Genomic DNA, 14,242 nt, shown 5'->3' on the forward strand with positions numbered 1-14,242 from the left:
TCAGTCTGATCTCTGTGAGTCTGGGTTTGGTTTGATTTTCTTTGTTTTGTTTTTTAGATTCCACGTGTAAGTGAAATCATGTAGTGTTTGTCTTCTGTCTGACTTATTTCATTTATCATGATGTCCTCGATGTCCAAAATTTCATTTTTTTAATGGCTACATAGTATTCCATTGTATTTATATCTTCTTTATCCTCTCATCCATCAGTGTACACTTAAGTTTCCATATTTTATTGTAAATGAAGCTGCAGTGAACACTGGGTGCATATATCTTTTTGAATTAATGTTTTCCTTTTCTTCAGGTGGATACCCAATATTGGAATTGCTGGGTCATATAGTAGGTCTATTTTTAGTTTTTTAAGGAACCTTCACACAGGATTTTCCATAATGACTGCACCAATTTACATTCCCCTAACAAGGTTTCCCATTTCTCCACGTCCTTGCCAACACTCGTTATTTCTTTTCTCTTTGATATTAACCATTCTGACAAGTGTAAGGTGAAATCTCATTGCGGTTTTGCTTTGCATTTCCCTGATTAATGATGTGCATCTTTTTTTTGCTATTATTAATGTACAATTATATGACCAATATTATGGTTTCTAGACTCCCCCTATTATCAAGTCCCCACCACATACCCCATTATAGTCGCTGTCTATCAGCATAGTAAGATGCTTCAGAATCACTACTTGTCTTCTCTGTTATACTGCTTTCCCTGTATTCCCCCTCTCCACCACATTATGTATTCTAATTGTTAATACCTCTTTATCCCCCTTATCTCTCCCTTCCCACACATCTTCCCCAGTCCCTTTCCCTTTGGTAACTGTTAGTCCATTCTTGGGTTCTGTGAGTCTGCTGCTGTTTTTTCCTTCAGTTTTTGCTTTGTTCTTATACTCCACAGATGAGTGAAATCATTTGGTACTTGTCTTTCTCCCTGGCTTATTTCACTGAGCATAAAACCCTCTAGCTCCATCCATGTTGTTGCAAATGGTAGGATTAGTTTTCTTCTTATCGCTGAATAATATTCCATTGTGTGTATGTACCACATCTTCTTTATCCATTCATCTACTGATAGACACTTAGGTTGCTTCCATTTCTTGGCTATTGTAAGTAGTGCTGCAATAAACAGGGGTGCATCTGTCTTTTTCAAACTGGGCTGCTGCATTCTTAGGGCAAATTCCTAGGAGTGGAATTCCTGGGTCAAATGGTATTTCTATTTTTAGTTTTTTGAGGAACCTTCATACTGCTTTCCACAATGGTTCAACTATTTTACATTCCCACCAGCAGTGTAGAAAGGTTCCCCTTTCTCCACATCCTCGCCAACATTTATTGTTGTTTGTGTTTTGGATGGCGGCCATCCTAACTGGTGTGAGGTGATATCTCATTGTGGTTTTAATTTGCATTTCTTTGATGATTAGCAATGTGGAGTATCTTTTCATGTGCCTGTTGGCCATCTGAATTTCTTCTTTGGAGAAGTGTCTGTTCAGATCCTTTGCTCATTTTTTAATTGGATTATTTGCTTTTTGTTTGTTGAGGTACATGAGCTCTTTGTATGTCAACCCCTTATCGGATATGTCATTTATGAATATATTCTCCCATACTGTAGGGTGTCTTTTTGATCTACTGATGGTGTCCTTTGCTGTACAGAAGCTTTTTAGTTTGATATAGTCCCACTTGTTCATTTTTGCTTTTGTTTTCCTTGCCCGGGGAGATATGCTCATGAAGAAGTTGCTCATATTTATGTCTAAGAGATTTTTGCCCATGTTTTTTTCTAAGAGTTTTATGGTTTCATGACTTACATTCAGGTCTTTGATCCATTTCAGGTTTACTTTTTTGTATGTGGTTAGACAATAATCCAGTTTCATCCTCTTACATGTAGCTGTCCAGTTTAATGATGTGCATCTTTTTATGTGCTTGTTGGCCATCTGTATGTCTTCTTTGGAAAAATGTCTATCCAGATCCTCTGTCCATTTTATCTGGATTGTTTGGGGGTTTTGTTTCTTTCATTTTTGAGTTGTTTGAGATTTTAAAATATATTTTAGATGTTAACCTCTTATTGGATATATCATTTGCAGATGTCCCCTCCCATTCAGTAGGTTGCCTTTTCATTTTGCAGTTGGTTTCCTCTACTGTGCAGATTTTTTTTGTTTGATGTAGTCCCATTTCTTTAGCTTTGCTTTTGTTTCTCTTTGGAGTCAGATTTAAAAAGAAAAAAAAAGCTAAGACTGATGTCAAGGAGTTTACCACCTATGTTTTCTTTTAGGAGTTTTATGGCTTCAGGGTATACATTCAAGTCTTTAACCCATTCTAGTTGATATTTGTATATGGTAAAGGATAGTGGTCCAGTATCATTCTTTTGCTTGTAGGTGTCCAGTTTTCCCAACACCATTAATTTGAGACTGTCCTTTCCTCATTGTATATTCTTGTCCATTTTGTTGTAAATTAATTGGCCATATATGTGTGTGTGTTCATTTCTGAGCTTTCTATTCTGTTCCATTGATCTCTTTGTTTTTATGCCAATACCAGACTATTTTGATTACTGCGGCTTTGTAGTATAGTTTGAAACGAGGGAGTATGATGCCTCCAGCTTTATTCCTTCTCAAGATTGTTTTGGCTACTTGGGGTCTTTTGTGGTTCCATACAAGTTTTAGAATTATTTGTAGTTTTGTGAAAAATGTCATCAGATTTTGATAGGGATTGCATTGAATGTGTAAATTGCTTTGGGTATTATGGACATTTTAACAACATTAATTCTTCCAGTCTATGAGCATGGAATATTTTTTTCATTTGTTTGTGTTTTCTTTTTCTTTCATCAATGTCTTAGAGTTTTCAGCGTACAAGGTCTGAACCTCCTTGGTTAAATTTATTTCTAGGTATTCTTTCTGATGCAATTGTAAATGGAATTGTTTTCTTGAGTTCTCTTTCTGGTAGCTCATTAGTGTGTAGATATGCAACAGGTTTTTGTATATTAACTTTGCATACTGCAACTTTACTGAATTCATTTCTAACAATATTTTTGGTGGAGTCTAGGATTTTCTAAGTATACCTGTCATGTTATCTAAAAATAGCGACAGTTTTGCGTCTTCCTTTTCAATTTCTATGCCTTTATTTGTTTTTCTTGCCTAATTACTGTGGCTAGAACTTGAATAAAAATGGGAGAATGGGTATCCTTGTCTTCTTTATGATATTACAGGAAAAGCTTTCAACTTTCTGTTGAATATGATGTTAATTGTGGGCTTGTCATATATGGCCTTTATTATATTGGGGTTTGTTTCCTCTGTACCCACTTTGTTGAAAGTTTTTATCATAAATGGATGTTGATTTTGTCAGTTGCTTTTTCTGCATCTATTGAGATAATCATATGATTTTTATCCTTTTGTTAATGTGGATATATCCCTTATATGCTAATGTTGAACCATCCTTGCATGACTGGAATAAATCCCACTTGTCATGATGTATGATCTTTTAAATGTATTTTTACATTTGATTTGCTAATATTTTGATGAGGATTTTTTTCATCTGTGTTCATCAGGGCTATTGGCCTGTAATTTTCTTTTTTTTGTGTGGTGTCCTTGTCTGGTTTTGGCATCAGGATAATACTGGCCTCATAAAATGAGTTTGGAGGCTTCCCTCCTCTTCAGTTTTTCAGAAGAGTTTAGGAAGGATAGATATTAAATCTTCTTCAAATGTTTGGCAGAATTCACCAGTGAAGCTGTCTTATCCTGGACTTCTGTTTGTTGGGAGATTTTTGATTACTTGGTCAATCTCCTTAGTAATAAATGTTTTATTCATATTTTCTGTTTCTTCATGATTCAGTCTTGGAAGCTTATAAATTCTGAGGTATTTATCCATTTCTTCTAGGTTGTCTGATTTTTTGGTGTGTAACTGTTCATAGTAGTCTCTTATGCTTTTGTATTTCTATGGTATTAGTTATAACTGTTCTTTCATTTCTGATTTTATTTGAGCACCCTTCTCCCCATTTTTTTCTTGGTGAGTAAATGTTTTTCAATTTTGTTTATCTTTTCAGAGAACCAGCTCTTATTTTCATTGATCTTTCCTAATGTTATTTTAGTCTCTATTTCATTTTTTTATTTCCACTCTGAACTTTATTGTTTCCTTCCTTTTACTAATGTTGAGCTTTGTTTGTTCTTTTACTAGTTCCTTTATGTGTAAAGTAAAATGGTTTATTTGAGATATCTCTTGTTTCTTGAGGTAGGCCTGTATTGCTGTAAACTTCCCTGATAGAATTGCTTTTGCCTTGTCCCATAGATTTGGGTATGCCGTATTTCACTTTTCATCTGTGTCTAGTTATCTTTGGATTTATCTTTGATTTTTTTTCAGTGATCCAGTAGTTGTCCAGTAGCATGTTGTTTAATCTCTATATATTTGAAGTTTTTCCAGTTTTCTTTTTGTAGTTGATTTCTAGTTTCATACCATTGTGGTCAGAAAAGACCCTTGATATGATTTCAATCTTGTTGAATTTATTAAGACCTATTATAGCTAACATAATCTGTCCTGAAGACTGTTCCACATTCACTTGGAAAGAATGCATATTCTCCTCCTTTGCAATGGAGTGTTCTGTATTTATCTATTAAGTCCATCTGGTCTGATGTGTCATTTAAGGTTGGTGTTTCCGTATTTTATGTCTGGATGGTCTATTGATTGATGTAAATGGGGTGTTAAAAATCCTCTAGTATTGCTGTATTGCTGTCAGTTTCTCCTTTTGTTTGTTAAGTTTGATTTATATATTTTGGTGCTCCTATTTTGGGTGCATATATATTTATAAATGTTACATCTTCTTGCTGGATTGACCCCCCTGCCTCTATCATTATGTAGTGCTCTTTGTCTTTTCTTATGGTCCTTATTTTCAAGTCTTATTTTCTGATATGAGTATAGTTACACCAGCTTTCTTTTTATTTCCATTTGCATGGAATATTTTTTCTCTCTTCACTTTCATTCTGTGTGTTCCTATTTCTGAAGTGAGTCTCTTGTCGGCAGTATAGAGATATGTCCTGTTTTTTTAATCCATTTAGCCAGCCTGTTTTTTGATTGGAGGATTTAATCCATTTACATTCAGAGTAATTATTAATAGATTTTTATTTATCATTGTTTTAATGTTTCTGGCTGTTTTTGTAGCTCTTCCCTGTTCTTCCTTTCTCTTCCATTGTGGTTTGATGACTTTAGTGTTACACTTAGATTCCTTTCTCATTTTCTTTTATGTTGATTTTGGTTTTTGCTTAGTAGTTACTGTGAGGTTCATATATCTCAACCTATGTATATAATGGTCTATTTTAAGATGGTGGCAACTTAAATTGGAACACATTCCAAAATTCTAAATTTTACTACCCCAACTGCATTTTATGTTTTTGATGTCACTTTTTTCATCTTTTTATTTTATGTATCTCTCTTAACTAATTATTGTAGTTTTAATTTTACTACTTTTATTTTTTAAAACCTTCTAAGTTGTTTCATAAATGATTAATCCACTATGTCTCCTATATATTTACCTTTTTCAGTGAGATTTTTACTTTTTTTTTTTTCAGTAGTTCTATTTCTTTTCAGCTTAAAGAACTCCCTTTACTATTTCTTTAAGAATGGTTTAGTAATGGTGAAGTCCTTTAGCTTTGCTTGTCTGGAAAACTCTCTCCTTCAAATCAGAATGATAACTTTGCAGGGTAGAATATTCCTGATTAAGGGTTTTTTCTTCCAGCCCTTTGAATTTGACATGCCACTCCCTTTGGCTTTTAAAGTTTCTGCTGAGAAAGCTGATAGCCTAATGGAGTTTCCTTTTTATGTAATAATTTTTTCTCTTGCTGCTTTTAACATTCTATCTTTAATTTTTTACATTTTAATTATAATGTGTCTTGGTGCTGCTCTATTTGGATTCATTTTATTTGGAACTCTCTGGGATTCCTGGATCTGGATGTCTTTTTCCTTACCAGGTTAGGGAAGTTTCTAGACATTAATTCTTCAAATAAGTTTTCTGCATCATTCTTTCTTTCTTCTTCTTCTGGGGCTCCTATAATGTGAATGCCATTCTCCCTGTTGTCCGAGTGTCCCTTAAGTTATCTCCACTTTTTAAAATTCTTTTTTTTTCTTTTTGCTATTCTCCCTGGGTGAGTTCTATTGCTTTATCTTCTAGCTCGCTTATGTACTTCTACTTCATCCAGAAGGCTATTAAACCCCTGTAGTATATTTTTTCAGTTCAGTTATTGTATTTTTCAGCTCTGTAATTTCTGTTTGGCTCTTTCTTAAGTTTTTTATCTTTTGTTAAAGTTCTCACTTTGTTCATCCATTCTTCTCCTGAGTTCAGTAACCATTAACTATGACCATTTCTTTGAATTCTTTATCAGGTAGATTAGTTATATCTATATTATTAAGGTCTTTTACTGAGGCATTGTCTTGTTTTTGTCTTTCATATATATTACCTGTTTACTCATTTTGTTTGACTCTGTTTCTTTGTATATATTAGGTGAAACAGCTGTGATTCATTCTTGAAGGAGTGGCTTTGTGTAGGTGATAGGTCTTCCCATTCAAGCTTGCCACAGCTTTTGATTATCTCTTGAACTTTTGTGATGGTCTAAACCACCTGATTTATTTTTGATATGCCACTACTATTACTGAGGGTATGTCAAAACCTTTCAGCGATCCAAAGGGAGGAATCATTTAGCACCTAGTTTCAGGCTGATTGGAAGCCAGACCCTCAGGCAGCAGCTTTTTAACTCACTTCTCACCAGTAGTAAGGCAAAGGAGGTATGCAATGATGGTGTCTCTTTGGGTGCGCTACCTTAGCCTCTAGATGTGTGGTAAATCTGAAGACTGTCTCTCAGACTGAAGCTCTAGTGTAAATAGGCCTTTTTCACAGTAAGACTAGGATTGTTCAGTCTGCTATCATGCATGCCCTGGAGGTGGTGGCCTGTCAGAAACTGTCCTATGATTGTTACAGTCCTGTGGACCTCTGGAAACACCAGATCTCTTTTCCACTAAGGCCAAGTGATCGATGGATGTCCCCTGTGAGTATTGTGTGTGCCAGCTGGCTTTAGCAGGGCAGTTGGAAAGTATAGTGGGTAGCACACGCTCATAGGCTTTAGAAAGACAGTGGAAAAATGTCCTGTCTGCAGATACCTGTGGACGTCAGCAGTGCAGTGAGAAAGTGCGTTATCTGTGCACATACTCCAGCTTTAGGTAGGGAGTAGGAAGGAGAATCCCATGACCACTTGTGCTTGCCAGCCCCCAAACAAGGGATTGCAGACACCTGCACTCACAGACTTTACCTAGGGAGTAGAAGAATTGCATGACCATTTGCTTGCCTGCCCCAGCCAGGAAGCAGTGGAGCACTCCAACTGCCCACATTCTCAGGCCTCAGCATGGCTCCTCCTGACACCCTGACTGCAGCCTCACAAGAAACTTTGGGGCAGAGGCACCAGCTAAGCCATACCTGAATTCCTGACCTATAGAAACTGAGTTAATAAACATTGTTTTCTGAAGCTCAGGGGAAGTTAAGTGGATATTCCAAATCCATATAATACAGCAGCGAAATTGTGACTACTTTTCTGAGGTTTCCTTTTCAGGGAAAGAGCAGTAGACACTAGTTGCTGTTCATCCCTCTACTCTTATGAAGACAATCCAAAATCTTGTAAAATTTGCATAAGAAATGTATTAGGATATTAGAGGGCTATGTACCCCTTTCTTCCCATGCAGCCATGCATTCATTCATGTGTTCATTTATTTATAACAGTTACTATTTCAAAAATAAATAAATCATTAAAAAGAAAAACAAAACAAAAAAACATTGTTTAAAGTGGCTAATTTTTGAGGTAATCCATTGCATAAAAATACAATACATAACTAACAAACCTTCATATTTATCATCCAAACCAGGATAATCCAAGCTCACTCACATGGTTATTGGCAGGATTTGGGCTCTTGGACTGAGGGACTCAGTGCCTTGCTGCCTCTTGGCCAATGGCCTCCCTCAGTTCCATGCCATGTGGGCCTCTTCATAGGGGAATTCACAACATGGCCTCTGACATTTGACAGTGACAGAGACTTGGAGAAAGAACTCCAAACTGACACTCCATTGCCTCCACTGCATTCTGTTTGCTAGAATCAAGTAACTACACCCAGTCTTCACTCAGGGGGAAACATTGCACTGGGCTTTACTAGGAGGTAGGGATCACTGGGGGCATTTTAGAGGCTGCCTGTCACAGATGGTCACCCTAATAAAAGGGAAATTGCTTCCACATAATACTTCCATAATGAAATGCAATTCATTACCTGTTTCTGTTTTTTTTTCCTGAAGAAATTTACTTCAAGCTTCTGTTTTTTTAATAGTCAGTACCCATTTGTACACACAGTAGATTCAGCTCTTCTTAGAATCAACTCTGTGGTAATCCCAAATGTGGTATCTACAAGTTTTCTGTTGAAGGGATTGAGTGTATGTTTTCACATAACATAATTTTGAGGAGGGTGCTATTAAACATAAAATATTACAGGTTTTTAATAAATGCATTTGCAGTGGCTTTATTGCATCTTTGAATGTATAAAATGAATTCTTTTCAGAACCAGGTTTTGAGGGCTGGTTGGGTCATTTGTTTGAAGCCCTGTGTCAAAAGCCGAAGTCATGGTCTGACCCCAGTTTTGCTCTCTTCCTTGGGCACAGACTGTACGCTGACCTAGCTGCTCGGCACATTCACTCTATCAGTTGGGAGGATGGAGGAACCACTATGTATATAGCTACTGGAAGCTACAGAAAGGAATTTTAAAGGGTATTGGTATTTTTGAAGTGACAGTGAAACCACATCATGAAGGAGCAGATCATCAGAAAACCTCCTAACCTTCTTGCCTTCATGGGCAGCAGAGAAGATGGAACCTCAGTTCTTCTCATATTTCTGGAGTAAATAAGAAATGCCCAGATCAGATTGTCCCTCCCCATCATCCTCACTATTGTTAGCAAGAAAGAAAAAGAGCCCCAAATTCTCTCCATCCCTACCTCCCTCAGTATCACAGGCTCTTTCCTCCTCTTGCCCTTGAGGTTGTCAGGATTAAGCTTTTTATCTCTTGTTAATATTTACTGCAAGAAGCTTGGGACCCTAGGGTCATTCCTCATGCCCATGTATTTCTGTCAGTTCACTTTTCTATCCATATACCTTGCCTTTTTCCTGCTGCTTTGACTGGATTTACCTTATTCTCAGCCTCTTCTCTGAATGTGTGCTGCTTTCTGTTTAGACTGCAAGTGGGCTTTTCACCTGATGATGCTTTTGCCCTTGGGGTTGCTCTTGGGGTTTCTCAGCTGCTGCTCCTTTTCCCTCCCATTTCCCTCATTTCCTCAGCCTGTTTCACCTACTACAGGTGGAGATGGAGACTTGCTCCTCATTGCTCTTCTCAGACCCCTCTCTTTCCCTTTCTCCTAAACACTCTGGTTCCAAACTTCACACTCTCCCCTGTACTCAGCTTATAGAGCCCCTGATTGATTCCCCTCATTTCTTCGAAGATTTTAGCTCCTAGCTCATGGTCACTTTTTCTAGCACTACTTCTGTGATAATTTATGGAAACTTCATTATCTATGTAGACAGTTTTTCTAAAACTCCAGGCTTCCCCAATGATAATATCTTCTGTCCTACCTTGAGATACTTGTTCCCAAGGCCATTTCCTAGACCATGACCCTACCAATAACTAAAATCTCTCCCTAATCTCTATTTCAGATGTCCTGGTCACTACCTTCTGTCCACCCAAACTGCTCCTTTCACCATTGCCAACAATCCTTCAATCCTTCCATTTCCTACCACTGTTAATCCTACCACTTTTCAGTGGCCTTCAATAGGTCCATCATTATAACCACAAATTGTGTATACCCCAACTCAGCTGACCCCTTCCTCGAACTTTGCTGTTTTTATCTGTTAAAATTCCAACTCTGGTTAAATCCAACTCTCTTGTTCATGCCTATTTCAGTACATTTTAATGTGGCTGGAGGAAAACACAGCCCTACTGATTGGTCTCACTTTAAATTCATAATCATGAACTTCAAAAGGGTTAGTGCTGCCTGGCAGTCCTGCTGCATTTTCCTGGCCCATTCAGTCAGTGTCTCATTCCTTCTCCTCTTTCTTCAAACCACCCAACTCCCCATGTATTCCTGCCATTTTTACTCTCAAAAAATAGAAATAATCAGAGAAGATGTGCACAGGCCTTCACCAACATATCCACCTAATTAATTGCCTCCTGGTATTGTGCTTCCTGTGCCCTACTTGGTCAGTAACTCAATTCCCCCTCAGTTATTCATGAACATTGTTCCAGAAGTTCTCCCATGCCCCAGTGCAGCATGTTTTCTTCTCTATTAAAAAAATTTTTCATCAATGAATAAGCATGCTTTAATTTATTCCATCTTTTAAAAAAAAAACCTCTCATGACTCGACTTTTCCTTCTAGCTATTACTATATTTTTTTCACTCCCCTGTACAGTGAAACTCTTTGAAAGAAATGAAACTCCTTTATTTACTTTCTCTAATTCCTCTTTTCCCATTCTCTCTTAAACCCTTTCCAATGGGGCTTTGGCTCCACTACTTTGCCCATACTGCTGTCAGTATCAGTGATGACCTCCATGTTCCTAAATCTAGGGCTCACATATTCCTCATCATCTTATGCTATACTTCATTAGTATTTGGCCTATTTGATTATTCCTTCCTTAAAACATTGTCTCATTTAGCTACTTGGATTTCTTCTCATCTTCATTAGCTGTTTGTTCAGTCACTCCAGAGTTCAATCTTCAGACCTTATTTTAGCCACAGTCACTCCCTTGGTGAACTCATTCCATTTATATACTGATAACTCCCTGATTTGTATCTCCAGCCCACAATCCTCTCCTAAACTCTAGACTTATATGTCCAACTGCCTACTTGACATTCTAACTTGAATGGCTAATAAAATCTTCAAACCTGCATTTCACACAATTTTCTTCATCTCATTAACCAGCAACCCAGTCTCTCTAGATATTCAGACAAAACTTTGAGTGTGATCCTTGAGTTCTTTCTTTTTCCACATCCCACATCCATTTTGACAGCATAACTAATTTCATGGTCATTTCAACTTCAATATGTATCTGGAGTCTGAGTGAATCTTACTACCTGCAAAACTCTTGTCCTAGTTCAGGCTACCATCATCTTGCTGAAATAATAATCAGCATTCCTAATTATTGAAGTAGCCTCATACCTAGTATCCCCACTTTTGTCCTCTACCCCCTTTACATATTTGTTCCTAAAATTGAACCAGACTGATGGATCCTTTAAAAACAAGCCAGTTCATGTCTCTCTTTTCCTAAACTCCCTAAATGGCTTCCCAACTTACACCATAAAAATCACAATCCTTACAATGACCATCAGAGTTCTGTACCAGCATTGTCCAGTAGAAAAATAATGCAAGCCACATTTGTAATTTTAAATTTTCTAGCAACAGTGCTGTTAAAGTAAAAAGAAAATAGGTGAAATTGATTTTAGTATATCTAAACCAATATATAAAAATATTATTTCAACATGTAAATAGTGTATGGAATTATTAATGGAATTATATCAAGTCTTCAAAATTTGATGGGTATTTTACACAATTTGGATGCCAAATTTTGATTGGAAATACTTGATTGGTATGTAGGTTTCATAAAATTTGCAGTTGAAAGCTGATCTACATACCCTAGTAATTCTGAACATTCTTACAAGTTTTTTAATAACTGAGTCCATAATGGTTTTTAAATTTAAAGAGTCATTAAGTTTAAAAAACTAAAAATTCAGTCCATAGCCATGTTTCAAATTCTCAATGGCCATATGAGGCTAGTGTCTATCCTATTGGATAACATAGCTCTTTACTATCTGGCTCCTATTCTCTGACCTCATCTGCTACTGCTTTCTTCTTTGCTCATTCTGCTGCAACTGCAGTGGCCTCCTGTTCTTTGATCACAGCAGACACTTCCCATTTCAGAGCCTTTTTTGTTTTTGCTGTTTTCTTTCCCTAAAAGGCTTTGTCCCCAGAAAGCTATATGACTTACTCCTTTACCTTCTTCAAGTCTTTGCTCAAATGTCACCTTAGAGAAGTTTTCCCTGACCAACCTATTTAATATCTACTAACCAATTGCTTTCTCTCTCAAATTCTTAAGTTTCCAGCTGCCTATTGAAAGAGGAAAGAGGGCTGACAGGGGAGAGGTGACCTTATCTACTATAGCAAGCAATGGAATATGAGAATTGGCCTACACAAACAAATAAATGAATGTTAGGCAAAAGCACAGAGTGAAATAAGATTGAATAAGTGATTATATTTCCTCAGCTTGCTACTACCTAGGCAGCTCAGAGGTTCCTTTTTTGTTTATTTGACTGACCCTCTTATAAATTGAAGCTCCTTAATGCAAATTTCTGCCTTAATATCCTTTTGTGTTCACTTTGGCACCTAGCATAGAACTTTGACCAAAAGGCAATATGAATTCTGTAATTATGGGTCACCTATTAGTTAGCCATTTGTGTCTTACATTTTGTGGTTGCCCCTCTACCTTCCCTTCTTGTTCAGTGCCAGCAGCTGGTATACCTGTTCTTGTTGTGCATGTGTTGGCTTCACATGTCCTGTGGCTGTGGCTGTAATGCTGATTCTTTCTTTCCTTGTCCATTCTTGTTGGTTCTTACTCATTTTCCAAAACCATCTCCTCTAAGAAGCCTTCACTGATTCTCCCTGTTCATTAACTTCCCTCCTCAGTGTTGCCTTTATGTGTGTATACTTCTGTTTTGTATACTAGTAAGGAATATAAAGATGTAAGCTCAATTACAATACAATATTAATTCTTGAGGACAGGGACCATGCCTTACTAAATTAAAGAAAAAAGTATCTTTAATGACTTATTCAGTGCCTTGCATGTAATAGGTACTCAATACTTGTTAAATTGAATTAACCAGGCACAGAGCAGTAAAGAGAGTTGCTATTAACGGGTAAAGTTTATGTTGATTAAGGTGGAGTTCTTCAACCCAAGTACCTTTTTTTTTTAACCACAGTGAGAGGCAAGAGATGTAGAGCTGTGGGAGAATATGTGGAGGGGAACAGTAAAATCAAAGTTTAATCCCTAGATAGGAGGGAGGCTAAGGTTCTGAGGTACTCAGAAGAAGTTAATGCATTGGAAAGCCAGGAAAGCACACGTGCTCAAATGGAGTAACACAACCCACCTGTTTGGACTATAGAATGCTGTTTTCAGTTTTACCCTGGATTTTGCTCTTGATATAGCCTTCTTGATATACTTGTACAGATGTTTGAATCTCTACTTAACCTTTGGCAATCTGACATCTGGGTAAAGATCATCCCTCATTTGTTAACCAAGGGGTTGAGATAGATAACTATTAAGAGTCCTTCTAATTCTGTGATTCTGTATTTTGAGGAGACCAGACTCTGTTGGCAGGTACTTTAATGGTACTTTGTTGGACAAAAGAATTTTCATCAGGTTTGCTTATTTACTGCCCCATTTGTTCTTACAAATGGAGTATATACTAAAAGAACTAGGTATTTGTATTACATATGAGGATGTTTTGATAGTAAACTCATAATATGAAAATAAGGTTTGATTTTGGATTAACTGTATTGTCAGGAAATTAGAGTTTATGTAGTTTTTGTCCAGAGATGGTTTTGGTGACTCAGAATCTTAAGCTGGCATTGTGTTTTGGCCATTACCCCTTTTCTGAGCAGGGTTCTGGGTAAACTAGAAAAGTATTCCTTCCTCTCTGTAATGATTTATTGCTAACAGGGAGCAGTACATGAACATATTCCATCAGGCAACAGAAAGAAACAGCAGGGATAAGAACTCATTTGCTCTGTTTCTTAAATGTATGTTTCTTGTTTTAAATAATGTTGTATTTAAAATTAAATAAAAAAACCAACATTAACTCCAAAAATAAGTACTACAAGAAATAACAGAGCAAACCCCACAATACAAATAAAGGAGGTAAGTGTCTCCCCTTGCCCTTTATGCTAACTCCTCCTGCTACTTAGCATTAGCCTGTTCCGACTAGAAAAGTCTGTTGAGCCTGGTAAGTCACTCTAATTCTTAACTTTTTCTGTCACGGAAAGCATGGCAACTCTTATAGTTTTTATTTTTTACATATGTCTGCTTCCTAGAAGTGTAGTTCCTCTGCATCATAAGGGTCTTCCTCTTGTACCTGTGCTACACGTTGTAGAGTGTTCATGAACTCCTTACCTTTTTCCTTCTGGAAGCCAGATTTTTCTCTCCCATTA

The 14,242-nt window shown here is 36.9% G+C and overlaps 1 protein-coding gene across 6 annotated transcripts in view; it reads left to right on the forward strand.

Annotated features, from left to right (window-relative positions):
• The window catches only part of ARMC8 (armadillo repeat containing 8), a 108,462-nt gene that overhangs the window by 14,520 nt on the left and 79,700 nt on the right, over positions 1-14,242 (forward strand). The gene's annotated exons all lie outside the window — the stretch shown is intronic.

The sequence above is a fragment of the Manis javanica genome, chromosome 3 (assembly GCF_040802235.1).
Source record: "Manis javanica isolate MJ-LG chromosome 3, MJ_LKY, whole genome shotgun sequence".
Classification (NCBI taxonomy): domain Eukaryota; kingdom Metazoa; phylum Chordata; class Mammalia; order Pholidota; family Manidae; genus Manis; species Manis javanica.